Raw genomic sequence first — 16,755 nt, forward strand, 5'->3', positions numbered from 1 at the left:
CCATATGCTAGACGTGTGTCAAGTAGAGTATGAAATGTACATGTTATAGGTAATTTTAAGTTTCATTCTACTTATAAATGAGAATTTATAATTTGTATAAAACTTCTTGCTAATTATATTACCATTTGATAGGTGAACAAGGCAATACAAAAACCAAAATTCAGTTGACAAAGCCATGTTTATTTGAGATGCCTTGTGGTGAACATATAATTGTACCATTTGACAGACAATTGCAAGCCTGTAGAGAAACAACTTCACTTCCTTCTTCAACTTGTGGGCTTATTGCTAAATATTTCCATTAACCTTGATAGTTGGACAAATGTTCCAAAGTTATACAAGGATGATTGTTTTAACATTTTAAAGGTACATGTTGAATATCATATTTTTATGTGGTTAACTTTGTTGTTCTTGAATTGCTTTTTAGCTCTAATGCATATCTAAAAATGGAGTTAAGTTCTTCTGCGAGTTTTACCAATTAGAATTTAGTTTGAAACAATATACACCAATTAGAATGTAGATTGACATTTGTTCTTTTTTTTTCAGTTGTTATTGCTTTCCTTTCCTTAGTTTCATATTTCAACATTATCCTACTTCATTAAATTTCTACCTCTCCACTTTTAATTTCAATTTTCTACATTCATTCACTTTAGTTTGTAGTCCAAAACAAACCTTCAAACTTAATTCCATTTTGCATCCATTTTCAATTTTACTCAAAATTGAAATTAGGTTTTCCAGTTTTTATGGTTAGCCCAAATTTAGAAACTCTCCTCTATCATAAAAATTAGGTTTTGTGGTAGTGTTAGGAAATTATGTGCGTGAAGAAGATCTAGCAGTAGCAAAAGCCCCAAAACTCTTCCCCTACTTATCATGTGTGTAGATTCGTCTTTTTTTTTCTGCAATATTATATACTAACTTTATTTTTAGAATTTATTTCATTTCTAGGCATCGGAGAAATTCGTTTAACGTTATTATTCCCTTTGCATGTCAAATGAGTATAGAAATGGAAAGATGAATTTGTGTATCTATGTTTATGATAGTTCATTATCAAGAGAACAATTAATTGCTAACGTCTCTAATGGTATTAAAAAAGATCAATGGTCTTCATTTGTTGATTACCATCTAAATGTAGACTATAAGATAGTTTTCACAAAGGATTGTTATGAATAAATATTTTGTTTATCTTTCTTTTTAATTAATAACTTGTTTGCCTAAAAAATTGTGTAAGAGATTAGAAAAGAACAAAAATTCCTCATATTGATGGTGCAAAGCTTTTGTTTACAAAACAACATGAGATGGTAAATATTTTTTCATTATTAAGTTTAATAAAAGTTTGCGTCGTGTTTTATTGTTCTTATATGCCCATATGTATTAGAAAGTAAACCCTGGACATGTTATGGGTAGAGGAGAGATGTATATTGAGACTCGTAAGAAAATAAATGGGTCTTATGTCAATGAAGAGACAAGGTCTATTGTTTTAAGTTTAGTTAAAGTTTATATATTCATATAACTTTACAATATGTTTTTACTCTAATTTTCATATATTGTTACGATATTGCCAATCAGCTCACCACTTTCAGCTTACGTGTTACAATATAAATATATTTAAATCTTCAATATGTAAGTGACAAATGTAACATCCTGACCGGATATTATGGATTTAAATAATAAAATAAAAAATAATAATAAATACACTTCCTTTATTGAAATCTCATTTCCCCACAAACACAGGAAAACTAAAACTCTATAACATTATAAAATATCGCAAAACCTCTATTATAAACGCAATTATAAAATCCATGTTCAATATCAAAGATTAGTAATATAAAATATTACAATTTATTTAAAAACATAAAACATAAAACTCTGAAAACTCTTTTCTCCCAAACTAGCCTCGCTCCGACTCTATGCCTCACCAGATCCACCTACAACATCATCTGCTCCCGTATACCGCGTACACGATCATCGCCAAACACAAGCAGATAAGTTGAGCTAACAAATAAATAATCATATATATATATATATATATATACGTGTTCTACGTCTTCTGATGAGTACCTCGAGATGTCTTGCTGCCACACCTACCAGCCACATCTAGTAGAGCACGTGTCGGAAACCATGCTACGGACCACACTTTGTAACGCCAAGTGGAGTTCCCAATACGAATAACATTCCTAACGTCCCAAGACTACCAAACTTGTCAGCTTCATATTGAGGAGGGCAATCTAACTGGACCCATCCGTACGTGCCACAACACGTACACTCACACCGGCAACACTCGCTAACCCAAGCCACAACTCAAGAGTTCCTCGTGTTCATCTACCATCTCGAGCCACAACTCAAGCAAAGCCACGTGCTTAACCCCTATCTCGAGCCACAACTCAAGGGATACGTTCTGAGCCACAACTCAAGGAACACCAGCAAGCCGACCTTCGAGATATCATCAAAGCCTTGTAGACCACGCATATCCAAAGCAAGTAAAACACATGCCTAATCTTTGCTTTATCGATTGGTTTTTCTCTTGAGCCGCCACGCGAAACACTCTTCCAAACCGCCTGGCAGGGGACACATGCTATCAGGCGCCGAGCGACTCTGGATCCTTTGCCTGCAAGTGTCGCCTGGCGGAACAACCCTCACCGCCAGGCACCACACTTTCTAGTAGCCATTATGAATGTAGCTATCGCTTGGCGGTCTAGACTCCACCGCTAGGCGCTACACCAGTTCAACGAATTATACTGGTTTAGGCTTCTAAGATTTGATTTCAGTCTTGCTCAACTCATCCATGATCCATCACAAAATTTCCAATCATACAAGTTCCATTCTATGTTCTTGAACTTGCCTTTCTTAAGTCTTGTTATCATAATCGTCCTCATTGATAAATTCACTCTCTTGACTACATAAATCTCTTTAAATCAACTAAAGTCAAACCATATTACTCTGATTTATACCAAAGTCACATCTAGACCTGAAACTTATCACGGTTTACCCACTATTACATCAATCTCAAATCAGTTACAAGTAACCTACCCATTTATGCCTTATCTTAGCTTTATATCATTTCTTCACCTTAAGCAATTCCCCCTCACAACCCATTCTTAAGTTAGATTATGCCTCGTCATTCAGTGATGTTTTGGCTTTTAATAACCTATATTGCATTATCATTATATTCAACTCTTTTAGCACAACTTAAACTTTATAGTTCCTTCTAGTATCACTCCATGTATCACAAACTCTTCCTAATACCATAGCCAACACATTTCAACTCTGCTTTTATATACCACAAACTGACCCTACACTGAATTTCCCACTCGCTACCAACTTAGTTGCACCCTCCATTGTTCTACACATGTCGCCTAACAGCATGTCATGCCCCGCTAGGCGGTGCATCAGTTTCTGGAAATTCCAGAACTGATTCTGCACCTGCGCGAGTTCTCAACTCCAATTTCTCTCGATTTTCCATTTAATAGGCTACCCCAATGTATTTAAGTTCATAATTCTATTATACTGCTTCCAACTCACAGAATTATATTAACATTCTCCCATTAATTCAATCAAAAATCTATAACCCCCAATTCTCAAGCCCTAAAAGATGTTCATGGCTATTTTATGCAATTTACTTCCAATCTCAATCTAATTCAATAATTTTAGCATCCAACAACCAAACAACTAAATTAAATCCCTCATTCCCCGATCGAAATCAACTTAGAATCCAACAATATCACAAAATCGAGTCATGTTGCTCGCATCGCCTGGCGGGTGTTCATCACCGTCAAGCCCTTTATAGAAAACCTAGAAGATTGGTTGATCAGCCATGCGTCGCCTGGCGAATAAGCTCGTGCCGCCAGGTGGTTCCATCTCTGGGACCCAAAATTACCCATAAAAAGATGAGTCGCCTGGCGGTGGTTCATCACCCGCCAGGCGGTTTCTGGAAAATTCTAAAAAACACGAAAAATACACGAAATAGGTAGAGTATATGCATCAAATTCATCATACATTTCAAGCAATTAACAACACTAAAGAAAAGGTACGGTCTCAATGGCTTGCCTTAGCTCTCTCCAATTCAGCCTCTTATGCCTTAATCAATACCATAATTTCACTCACAACAAAGGCAGCCTCTAACCCTCTCTCTTTTTCCTCTTAATTGCCAATTTACTAAGCCTTAATCAAGCTTAATGTCAAACGAAAATTGACATTAAACGTAGCTTAATGATCATTCAATGGTTGTTTCATGATCATTTTCATAGCCCTCCTAGCTGTGTAACGGCTAGGGTTTCTATGACCTTTCCATTCCGTGCCAAAAAGAATTTTGGTGAAAAGGAAAGTTTAATTTAGTTCTACCAAAGTTTGAACCCCTAACCATGCCAATGTCAAATCAATGCACAACCATTCAACCAATTCATGTTTCGTGATAATTATTACAATTCTAGGATTATATTATCAGTCATCATGATCCATCATATTATTAAAATAATAATAAATTAAATAGCACATAAATGCCACACATAAAACTTGAAGCCAAGTCCTCTCACACAATTAAGTACTCTCAACCATTTGAGTTAGTACTTTTCCACATCACGACAGTCAATATTAAATGTCATAAAGGCTCCCACTACCCACATTTATTAATTAATTAATTATTTACTTAATTAAATTTTGCGGGTCTTACATTCCCCCCACCTTACAAAATTTTTGTCATCGAAAATTGGACTTACCAGGAAATAGGTGAGGATAAGACTTCCTCATGAGATCCTCCATCTCCCACGTCATCTCTTGAGTTGCCTCGTCCCAGAGGACCTTCACAGTCCGGATCTCCTTCCCTCTAAGTTGCTTGACTTTAGAATCCAAGATTCTCACTGGTTCAACTCCAATTATCAGGTTCTCGCGTACCTGAACATCGTCCTCCTCCAGCACATGAATAGGATTTGCAATGTACTTCCTCAATTGTGATACATGGAAGACATTGTGCAGGTTTGCCAAGTGAGGTGGCAAAGCAATCTCGTAGGTTGCCGGTCCAATCCTCCTTGTGATCTGATACGGACCGATAAATTGAGGAGTCAACTTCCTCGACTTGAGAGCTCTCCCAATTCTTGTTGTCGGTGTAACTCTGAGGAATACATGGTCACCTACCTCAAACTCAAGTGGCCTCCTTCTCTTTCCTGCATAAGACTTCGACCTGCTCTGAGTTGCATGCATTTTATCCTTTATTACCTTCACCTTCTCAGGGCTTTGCTGCAAAAATTCTGGACCAAGTACTACTGACTCTCCATCCTACTACTAGCATAATGGTGTCATGTATCTTCTGCCATACAATGCCTCGTATGGTGCCATCCTGATGTTGGAGTGATCATTGTTGTTGTACATGAACTCAACCCATGGAAGCATATCACCCCAAGTCCCCAGGTGATCCAACACACATATCCTGAGTAAGTCCTCCAATGATTATATGGTTCTCTCAGACCGACCATTTGTCTGAGGATGATAGGATGAACTCATTCTTAACTGAGTACCAAGTATTTCCTACAACGACTACCAGAACCTTGATGTGAACCTCGGATCCCGATCTGACACAATACTCATTGGTACTCCATGTAACTTGACAATCTCTCTAACATACAATTTTGTCAGTTTGTCAATAGACATCTTTTGATTAATTGGCAGGAAATGTGCACATTTCGTCAATCTGTCTACAATTACCCAGATTAAGTCATGACCCTTCACTGGCCTCGATAGGTGTGTGACAAAATCCATGGAAATGTTGTCCCATTTCCACTGAGAAATATCAGGAGGCTCCAATGTACCACCTAACCTCTAATGCTCAATCTTTGCCTTTTGGCATACTAAACATGATGCTACATAATCTGGTACATCCGTCTTCATACCAATCCACCAGAAAGTTACTTTTAAATCTTTATACATCTTAGTCATACCTGGGTGTATGTTAAGACGACTCTTATGCCCTTCCTTCAAGAGCATTTTCCTCGGTGCAAGTTTTCTAGGTACACACACCCTTTCTCTGAAACGTAGGATACCGTCTTTGCCCATCCTAAAGTCATTTCCTTTATCAGTGCCCAACCATCCAATGATCTGCTGCAGCTCTTGATCATTGTCATGTTCCACTCGAATCTCCTCCAGAAACTCGTTGGTGATTCTCAACATGCTACACCTGATATGACATGCACCCATATTTAGCCCCAAGTTCATATCGTGTAACTTCTCCGTCAATTCTAGCTCCTTCATCATCATCGCCGACATATGCACTCTTTTTCTGCTCAGAGTGTCTGCGACAACATTAGCTTTACCTGGATGGTATAACAACTCAAAATCGTAGTCTTTCAAATATTCCATCCACCTCCTTTGTCGCATATTAAGTTCCTTCTGATCAAATAAGTACTTCAAGCTCTTATGATCACTGAAAACTTGGAACTAAGAGCCATACAGATAATGCCTCAAAGTCTTGAGAGCAAATACCACTACAGCTAACTCCAGGTCATGCGTCGAATAATTCTTCTCATGCACCTTTAATTGCCTCGACGCATAGGCCATTGGCCTTTTTTCCTGTATCAGCACACAACCCAAACCCTGGTATGAAGCGTCACAATACACCTCAAACGTCTTAGTTGTGTCTAGAGTAGCCAACACTAGGGCGCTTGTCAACCTTCTCTTCATAGCAAGCTTCGCACTCATCTGCCCAAGAGAAAGGTTGATTCTTTCTAGTGAGCTGTGTCAACGGACTCACCATCTTGGAAAAGCCCTCAACGAACCTTATGTAGTATCCTGCCAGACCCAGAAAACTTCTCACTTCAGTCACGGTCTATGGTCGTTCCCACTTTATCATTGTTTCTATCTTTGTTGGGTCCACCACGATTCCTTGAGCTGATATCACATGACCCAAGAATTGTACCTCCTCCAGCCAGAACTCACACTTTGACAACTTCCCATACAACTGATGCTCTTTGAGAACTGCCAGCACCACTCTCAGATGATCTGCATGTTCTTCCCGACTTTTAGAATTTATCAGTATGTCGTCAATGAATACTACGACAAACTGATCCAAGTATGGTCGGAAGATCCTGTTCATGTAGTCCATGAAGATTGCAGGAGCATTTATCACCCCAAATGGCATCACCACATATTCGTAGTGTCCATATCGTGATCTGAAGGCTATCTTCTGTACATCCTCAGCTCCAGGGATGAGATCAATAGTGAAATCAACATCCCTACTTAGTGGCAATTCAGGAATTTCATCTGGTAACACATCTGCATATTCATCAACCACTAGAATCATGCTAATTTTTTCAGCCGTGCTCTTCTTTTCTGCTTAAGACCCGTGAAATGTAAGACCAGTGGAATGCAATTGATGACATTAAATGGTATTACGTGGAAAAGTACTAGCTCAAGTGATTGAGAGTATGTGAAGAGGACTTGGGTTCGAGTCCTATGTATGCCAACTATGTGTTTTTAGTTATATTATTTTGATAATGTGATCGATCATGATGAGTGATCACTTAATCTTAGGATTGAATTAGTAAGAAATACGAATTTGGCATAATGGTTGTGTATTGACTTGATGTGTGGACGGTTGTGTGTTCAAACCTTGATAGACATGAATTAAACCTTACTTTTGCTAAATTTAGCTTTGGCATGAATGTGAAAGGGCAAAGGAAAACCTAGCAAAGGAACAGCCAAAGGGGGCTGGGAAACTAGTATAAACCACAAATTCAATGATCATTAAGTAGGTATAAAAGTAATTTTCGTTTTTGCACTATTTACCTCTCATTAAGGCAATATTTAGTGACCAAGTAAGGGAGAGAGAGAGAGAGGGTTTTTGGGGCTGTCATTGTGGCATAGGAAGAAGGGCACAAATTCAGAGTGTGTGTGGTGAGAATTGAGTGTTATTGGGAGTAGACTTGAGTGGAAGAACTAGGCGGACTGGTGAATCGAAGAAGAACCCTCAAAGTCTACAATCTTTAAGCAAAGGAATCCAAGTTAGGGTGGGTTGTCCTTATGTGTTTAAATTAAATGAGATGTGTTACGATTCTGAGTCTTGCTCTTATCATTTGATTCCTGCGTGCTATGAAATTTCGTGCTATATGTGATGTGATTGAGACGTTGGTTCATTGGATGTTGTTTGCAAGGTCTCTTATGCCTTTGTATGAATAGGATGAGGGTTTTTGGTATTGTATGGTTGTTTATGGGTAAATCACAAGTTTTGGTTGTTCAAATGGACTTAAGACAAGTTCATGTAATTTGCTTGTTGATATAGATTGCTTGGTACTGAGTAATTCATGGTTTGGCATGGTTTTTTGGTTTTCTCGTGCGTGAGCAGGGAATGCATATGTTAATTTCGCTCAAGCGAGCAAGCCTCGCCTAGAGTGTCTCGCTTAAGTGAAGAGCCCATGTTTAGGGTGACGAATCGTCTCGCTCAGGCGAGCGTGTCTCGCCTAATCGAGAAATCGTGGAAAAATATGTGTTTTTGCTTGAATCACAGCCAGGCGAGAGACTGTTGTTTTGGGCGAAAGATGATCTCGCTCAGGCGAGAAGGTCTCGCCTAAGCGAGAGCTCGTGGAGAGCCATTGTAACTAACTCGCTTAGGCGAGGAAGTCTAGCTTAAGCGAGACAAACATACTCGTTTGGGCAAAGGCTCCTAACCTAAGCGAGAATAGTGAAGATTCATGCTTTTGATTCCTGATTAAGCTAGTTTGCTATTTTATTTTCGAAAATTACGTGAATTATGTGAATGTGTTGGGATTTTGGGCTTGAAGGACTAAGTCCATAAGATTTGGGATGTGCTTGGTTTAAGTCGCGAGCGAGGAGTTCGCGATGGGTGGACCGCATGCGGAACGTGAATGGTTTAGTTTACCGGAGGTACTCTTGTTTGGGATGAGTGAGCAAGGGAGTTCATTTCATGCTTAAACTTGAGAATGCTATGAGCGAGGGAGTTCATAATTGGAAAGACAGGTATGCATGTCCAGGTCTGAGTGAGAAGTTCGGATGACAGGCGAGGGAGTCTGTGAAGTAGGACTACGAGCGGGATAGGCTTGTAGGTTGGACCACGAGCGAGGAGGGTCGTGGAAGCACAGGAAAGTCCCATGATCAAGAGTACATGCATAAACTCAAAATGTTTATGAGTTTGGGAAAGTGAGTGTTTATTGTAAAAAGATAAATAATTATGAATGTTTGGGTGGGTTTATTTCACATTTATTTTATGTATGTGCATAGCTCACCCTATTTGTTTGTGTGTGGCGATGATCGGTAACTTGTTATCCGGGAGCAAATGATGTTACAGGTGAGCCAGGAGATGCTTAAAGGTGGAGAGCGGGAGTAGATTTCATGAGGATTTATATAGACTTCTTTATTAAACTTTCATGTAATTTAATTATTGGTTTTTACGGCTGCTTTTCACTTTTGAATTGTAAAGTTTAAAAATTTTCCCGCGTTTTAGGAAATGATTTGATAATAAATGAGGTATTATTTCAATAAATTATTTATTCAACCCGAGCCACAACTCAAGAGTTCCTTATATTCATCCGTCATCTCGAGCCACAACTCAAGAGATGTCATTCTGAGCCACAACTCAAGGAATATCACGTGCTTAACCCCTATCCTGAGCCACAACTCAAGGGATATGTTCCGAGCCACAACTCATGGAACACCAACAAGCCAACCTTCGAGATATCATCAAAGCCTTGTAAACCACGCACATCCAAAGCAAGCAAAACACAGGCCTGATCTCTACATTATCGCCTGCACTGCTCCTAAGCCGCCAGGCGAAACACACTTCTAGACCGCCAGGCAGGGGACACGTGCTGCTAGGCACCAAGTGCCTTTGTATCCTCTCCCTACAGGTGTAGCCTGGCAGGACGATCCTCACCACTCGGTGCCACACTTTCCAGTAGCCATTGTGAGTGTAGCTATCGCCTAGCGATCCAGACTCCACCACCAGGAGCTACACCAGTACAACGAATTGTACTGGTTTAGGCTTCTCAGATTTGTTTTCAATCTTGCTCAACTCATCCATGATCCATCACAAAATTTCAAATCATACAAGTTCCATTCTATGTTCCTCAACTTGCCTTTCTTATGTCTTGCTTTCATAATCGTCCTCATTAATAAATTCACTCTCTTGACTACACAAATCTCTTTAAATCAACTAAAGTCAAACCATATTACTTTGATTTATACCAAAGTCACATTCAAACCTGAAACTTATCACAGTTTACCCACTGTTACATCAATCTCAAATCAGTTACAAGTAACACACCCATTTATACCTTATCTTAGCTTTATATCATTTCTTCACCTTAAGCAACTCCCCCTCACAACCCATTCTTAAGTTAGATTATGCCTCGTCATTCAGTGATGTTCTAGTTTTCAATAACCTATACTGCACTATTATTATATTCAACTCGTTTAGCATAACTTAAACTTTATAATTCCTTATAGTCTCACTCAATGTATCACTCACTCTTCCTAATACCATAGCCAACCGATTTCAACTCTACTTTTACATACCACAAATTGACTTTACACTGAATTTCCCACTCGCTGCCAACTCAGTTGCACCCTTCACTATTCTGCAACTATCGCCTAGCGGCACGTCATGCCCCGTTAGGCGGTGCATCAATTTCTGGAAATTCCAGAATTGATTATGCACCTGCGCGAGTTCTCAGCTCTAATTTCTCTCGATTTTCCACTTAATAGGCTACCCTAATGTATTTAAGTTCATAATTCTATTATATTGATTCCTACTCACGGAATTATATTAACATTCTCCCATTAATTCGATCCAAAATCTAAAACCCTCAATTCTTAAGCCCTAAAAGCTATTCATGGCAATTTTATGCAATTCACTTCCAATCTCAATCTAATTCAATAATTTTAGCATCCAACAACCAAACAACTGAATTAACTCCCTCATTCCCCGATCGAAATCAACCCAGAATCCAACAAGATCACAAAATCGAGCCATGCTACTCGTGTCGCCTGGCGGGTGTTCATCACTGCCAGGCCCTTTATAGAAAATCGAGAAGACTAGTTGATCAGCCATATGTCGCCTAACGGATAAGCTCGTGCCACCAGGCAGTTCCATCTTTGGAACCCAATGTAAGACCCAAGAAATTTAAATAATTAAATAAATAATTATTTAATAAATCCGGGTAGTAGGAGCCTTTAAGGCATTTAATGCAGATTGTAATGACGTGGAAAAGTACTAACTCAAGTGGTTGAGAGTACTTGATTATGTGAGAGGACTTGAGTTCAAGTCCTATGTATGCCAATTGTATGATATTTTATTATGTGCATTATTTTAATGATATGTTTGAATGTGATCAGTGATAATGTAATCCTAAAATTTTAGGAATTATCATGAAACATGTATTGGTTAAATTGGTTGTGCATTGGCTTTGTAATTGAGTGGTTTTGGGCTTGAATCTTGTTAAGAATGAAGTTAACTTTCTTTTTGCCAAATTTTCTTTTGGCATGAATGTGAAAAGGCTAAGAAACCCTAGCTGCCAAGAGAGGCAGCCTAGTAGGCTGGAGACAACCAAATAATGGTTCATGATTAGCCATTAACATAAAACTTAATGGCATTTTTCGTTTTAGAGTTAATTACACTTAATTAGGGTAGTAAGTGAGAGAGAGAAGGCAATTGGAGGAGAAAGAGAGTGTTGCATTTTCGTGTGAGGGTTAGGCAAAGGTTTTCCAGAAGAGGTGGTACTGGTTGAAAGGAGAGGTGAGGTTGAAAGACGTTGTTAGAGTGGGACCAAAGGCTAGAAGGGTTTTGGTTGAAGGATAAGCACACCAAATTCGAGTTTTAGCAAGGAATCCAGGTAAGGGGAGCTATTTCTTGTGTTTTAATTCGCGTATGAATGATTATGCATTTCCATGATATGATTGCATAGATTTTTCCCCGTTCTTTCGCACTGTTTACGTAAGTTTCTGGGTTTCCGCCTAGAAATTGCCTTGCGGGCATGAAGATGCCGCCAGGCGACGCATCAGTAGTGACCCAGTTTATTGGGTTCTGGTATGAACTGCCTGGCGGGTCAAGGATTTCCACCAGGCGACGCGAAGCTATTCTGGGTTGTTGGTTATGTTTTGGTGCAGGAGTCATTGACACTTCTAGAATTGGTTGTTGTTTATCGTGTATGATGCATCATAATGTAAATTGTATGATTTAATTGTATGATAAAGTGGTGTGGAAATGATGTGAGGATAACCATTGAATCATGAGTCGAGTTGGATTCTTGAAAGGGAAAAGTGATGAATAGAGGTTCCTTAAATCAATAATTATATGATGTGAAATGAAGGATATTGCGTTGTGTTGTTCTGACAAATTTTATGTGAATTGGTGCAGTTTGGTTTAATTGGATTGTGTGTCAAATTAGGGGGAATTGGATTTCTCGCAAGTGCAGAAAACCTGGTTTTTTAACTAGGAACTGGTGCGCCGCTTGGCGGCCATTACGATGCTATTAGGCGACAACAATGAACCAACACTGTTTTAGAAATTTGGTTGGTGACTGTGAGGGAGGGTGCTAGTGAAATGAGTCTCTAGGTCATGAGTATGGATTTAGGTGACGAGAAGAGTACATTAAAGTTGGGAATCAAAAGGACTAAATGAGGAGAATACAATAATGGTTATTCTAAGTTTGTAACTAAGGAGTACGATTAAATGATAATTGCAAGGGAATTGTAAGGGATAGTTAGGATCCCATAAGATGTCCAATATGAATTGTAGGAATTTCAGATTCTGATTTTGGGTAATTTTGCCATAAACATCCTTGTGAACGTTAAAGTATCAACCATAAAATTTGGGTAACTTGGAATGGAGATATTAAACAAAACGTTAGTATCATTTCAGTAGGGAAGTTGCATATAGTCTAAATTTCATGTACTAGATTGGTAGTCTTTTCCATGAGCTTGATTGAGGTATTATGAAATATTAAAGTGCTCAGTAAAATCATAGGTTTGGAATGAGGGGAGTTACAACTACGAAGGAGAGGCACTAGAAACCATGAGAGTGGCAGATTATCAATAATTCAACTTTGCTTGAAAAGTGTATAACTGAACTTTGGGAGTAATTTAGACTGCAAGTTAAACTGTTTTGGGTGCCAAAACCAGCAGAGGTGTGTTTCTGGTATAGCGCCTGGTGGCACGGGTATGTGCGTCAAGCGATAGGACTAGCGCGAGGGGTCCCTACACTGTGTGGCGCTTGGTGACAAGGTGTCATTCGCCAGGCGACAGACCCTAAAATAGTGGGTCTGTCTGGAGCTTAACGCCTGGCGGTGAAGAGGTTCCGCTAGGCGATAATGCTACAGTTTGTGACTTACGTGTGTTGCTCTTAAGTAATGATGCTATACTTGGATCAAGAGATGTTGTGCCATGAGCGGGTAGGTTCATGGATGGTGGTGAACACGTGATGATATGAGCGGGCAAGTTCATATCTTGTTACTCTCATGTGGGGATACGAGCGAGGTAGGATCGTATGTTTCGTGCTTACACTTGAGAGATGTTGTGTGCGGGGGAGGTACATAGCTGGTGGATCACGTGAGTTGGACTACAGGAGGGCAGGTCCGTAGAGCAGGACTACGAGCGGGGAGGTTTGTAGAGGCAGGACCACGAGCGGGCAGGTTTATGTGAGCATCGTCAACCCTGAATCTGAGGCTAACTATTTGTGTGTTGTAAAGGCTGAAAAGCCTTGGGGATAAGGTCTTGGCCAAGAACTAACTAGGAGGAATAAGATGGGTTTATTGCTTTTATTTTGTTAACTTATATGTTATTTTGTGTATAAGCTCACCCTTTTTGTTTGTGTTTGGCGATGATTGTGTGATTCGTTACACGGGAGCAGACTATGCTACAGGTGATGTTGTGGATGTGTAGATGCGGAGAGAAGTCTAGCTTGTGTAACATCCCTGGCTATCCCTCCTCGGGCCCTAGAGGCTGTCAGGTTACTACAGCCCAATGCACCCGAACCCATCACCATTCTCCGTCCATTCATACTGGGTGGGTTGTTGCTAGTGGGGATCGAACCCCCAACCTGACCTTTAACACCTCTGGCACACCAGTAGATGCTAGAGGTGACCCCAACTGGTAGCATCTACTGGTGTGCCAGAGGTGTTAAAGGTCAGGTTGGGGATTCGATCCCCACTGGCAACAACCCACCCAGTATGAATGGACGGAGAAGGGTGATGGGTTGGGGTGCATTGGGCTGTAGTAACCTGACAGCCTCTGGGGGCCGAGGAGGGGTAGCCAGGGATGTTACAGCTTGGGATACTATGAGCTAGGGATTTTACTATGTTTTCATTTGTTTATCGAACTTTGGAACTTGTAATACATTATATTTTAGTTTCATTTAAATTTTGGCGCACTCGATTTTTATTTTAAATTTTCCCGCGTTTGGGAATAATAAAAGTTATGACGTTTGAACTTCATTTCTTATTTATTTTATTTAAATAAGTAATTTTCAGTAGGGACGTTACACCCAAAATTACCCAGAAAAAGATGAGTCGCCTGGCGGTGGTTCATCACCCGCCAGGCTGTTTCTAGAAAATTCCAGAAAACACGAAAAATACATGAAATAGGTAGAGTATATGAATCCAATTCATCATACATTTCAGGCAATTAACAGCACTAAATAAAAGGAACAGTTCTAGCTCTCATATCCTGAAAATCCTTGCTTAAAACTTGAATATTCTTGATTTCTTCCTTGATCACAATGCTTGCCTTAACTCTCTCCAATTCAGCCTCTTATGCCTCAATCAATACCACAGTTTCACTCTGAATTTTCTCTCCTTACCCTCCTAGCTGCCCTCTGACGGCTAGGGTTTCTATGACCTTTCCATTCGATGCCAAAAAGAATTTTGACAAAAAGGAAAGTTTAATTGGTTCTACCAATGTTCAAACCCCTAACCATGCCAATGACAAATCAATGCACAACCATTCAACCAATTCTAGGATTATATTATCAATCATCATGATCCATCATATTATTAAAATAATAATAAATTAAATAGCACATAAATGGCACACATAGGACTTAAACCCAAGTCCTCTCACATAATCAAGTACTCTCAACCATTTGACCTAATACTTTTCCACATTACAATAGTCAATATTTAATGACATAAAGGCTTCCACTACCCGCATTTATTAATTAATTATTTATTGAATTAATTAAATTTTGCGGGTCTTACAACAATAGTATGTTTGTTAAGAAATAATTGTCCAATATTAAACTCTTTTTCATTTTGCTACACCACTTTCTTGAATTGATTTTGAGGACATGAGAATCATGCATGTCAAAATTATGGATGATAACAAATATTATATATTCTCATCATAAGGAAAATCAAATCAAATTAGAGGTACCTATTTCTAGTGAGAGGATTACAATCTTTTATAAATCAATCTCACTCTAATTTCCATTAACTTCTTCAACATTATTGTAATGGTTTTTAGAGTTCCAGAATTGAGTAAGTATTCGTGAAATTTTTCTATTTTTCTTGAAATATGTATATCTTTAAGCAATATTAGGGAATTACATGCAAATCTTGTACTCCTTTTTTTTTTGCAACTTTTGGCAAATTCCAAAGTGAAAACAGGTAGTCTTCATTGAACTCGTCATCCCACTACATGCTACCAATATTTAAGTGTTTTCATTAAAAAATATTATGTGCTTTAATTTTTTAATTTTGAATATTTTTTAACTTTGAAAGTAGATATACTCAAACACACATTATATGCCTTCCTTTATCATGCACTATGAAATTTTGAATGTTAAGGAATGGATACTTTGAGAGTGTGAAGAAAAGAAATATCATAGGTTTAGTTTGGACTCCTTATCACAACTTTCAGTTTCATTGCCAAATACACATTTAAATGGACTTGGTTTCAATATTCTTCTTCCAATTCCAGTTTCAATATTCATTGAGTACTTTTATATTTACAGGAGAACATAACACAAGAAATTAGTCAAAATATTAATTTTAATGAAATCTCAGCTGATGATTGTTTTAGTAAAGTGTTGTGAAAGAATCATCTTGGACGTGTATGTTGCATAGGACTAGGATGTCTTCATAGTGTTGCATTTCAGTCCATAACAAGATTTAGTAGTGAAGGGCACAATATCTCAAATTTTGATTTGAATGAAACTTCTCAATTAAAAGAGGAAGTTATTAATTTGATGGAAAAGTTAGCAACTTCTTAAGAAAATGTAAAGACATAAAAATGTCATGCTTGCATACATCCAAATGAAGAAAGAATATATTTCTCTTTAGTTAGGTGTATAATAAGGACATGAAGTTCCAAACTATATGGCTTCCATACAAAACAAAATACAAATGAAGATAAATAAAATGTTCATGGCTTCAAAATTGCGCTCAATCATATAAGTTAAATTATGCTGCAAATACACATGATATTAATCCCAAATGCATTTCAATAGATAACATTGTTCTTTAAAACACATAACGTGCTAAGCAAATCAGCTACTAAGCATTTCAATAAATAACATTGATAAAGTATTGTTCTCTCCTACATATTCCAGTGACCCATCATTGAAAAACTTTCCCCCATGGTGAAACACCACTTCAAAAACAGGCTCATTCATCTCAATTACTATATTTGTCTCTCTATATATCCCTATAAAATATGAAAGTGCCCAAAATATAAAACAAAATTTACATTCTATACCACAAACACACCACGACAAATCAATTTAAAATGGAGGACCACAACCTCACCACAGTCACCGTCACATATAAT

General features: G+C 38.4%; 1 pseudogene; it reads left to right on the forward strand.

The window, feature by feature from the left end:
- The first annotated feature begins 981 nt into the window (after nucleotides 1-981).
- On the forward strand, nucleotides 982-16,268 carry LOC146886235 (uncharacterized; annotated as a pseudogene).
- The last annotated feature ends 487 nt before the right edge of the window (nucleotides 16,269-16,755 follow it).

The sequence above is a fragment of the Vigna unguiculata genome, chromosome 5 (genome assembly GCF_037176805.1).
Source record: "Vigna unguiculata cultivar grain cowpea cultivar isolate G323 ecotype 2 chromosome 5, ASM3717680v1, whole genome shotgun sequence".
Classification (NCBI taxonomy): Eukaryota; Viridiplantae; Streptophyta; class Magnoliopsida; order Fabales; family Fabaceae; genus Vigna; species Vigna unguiculata.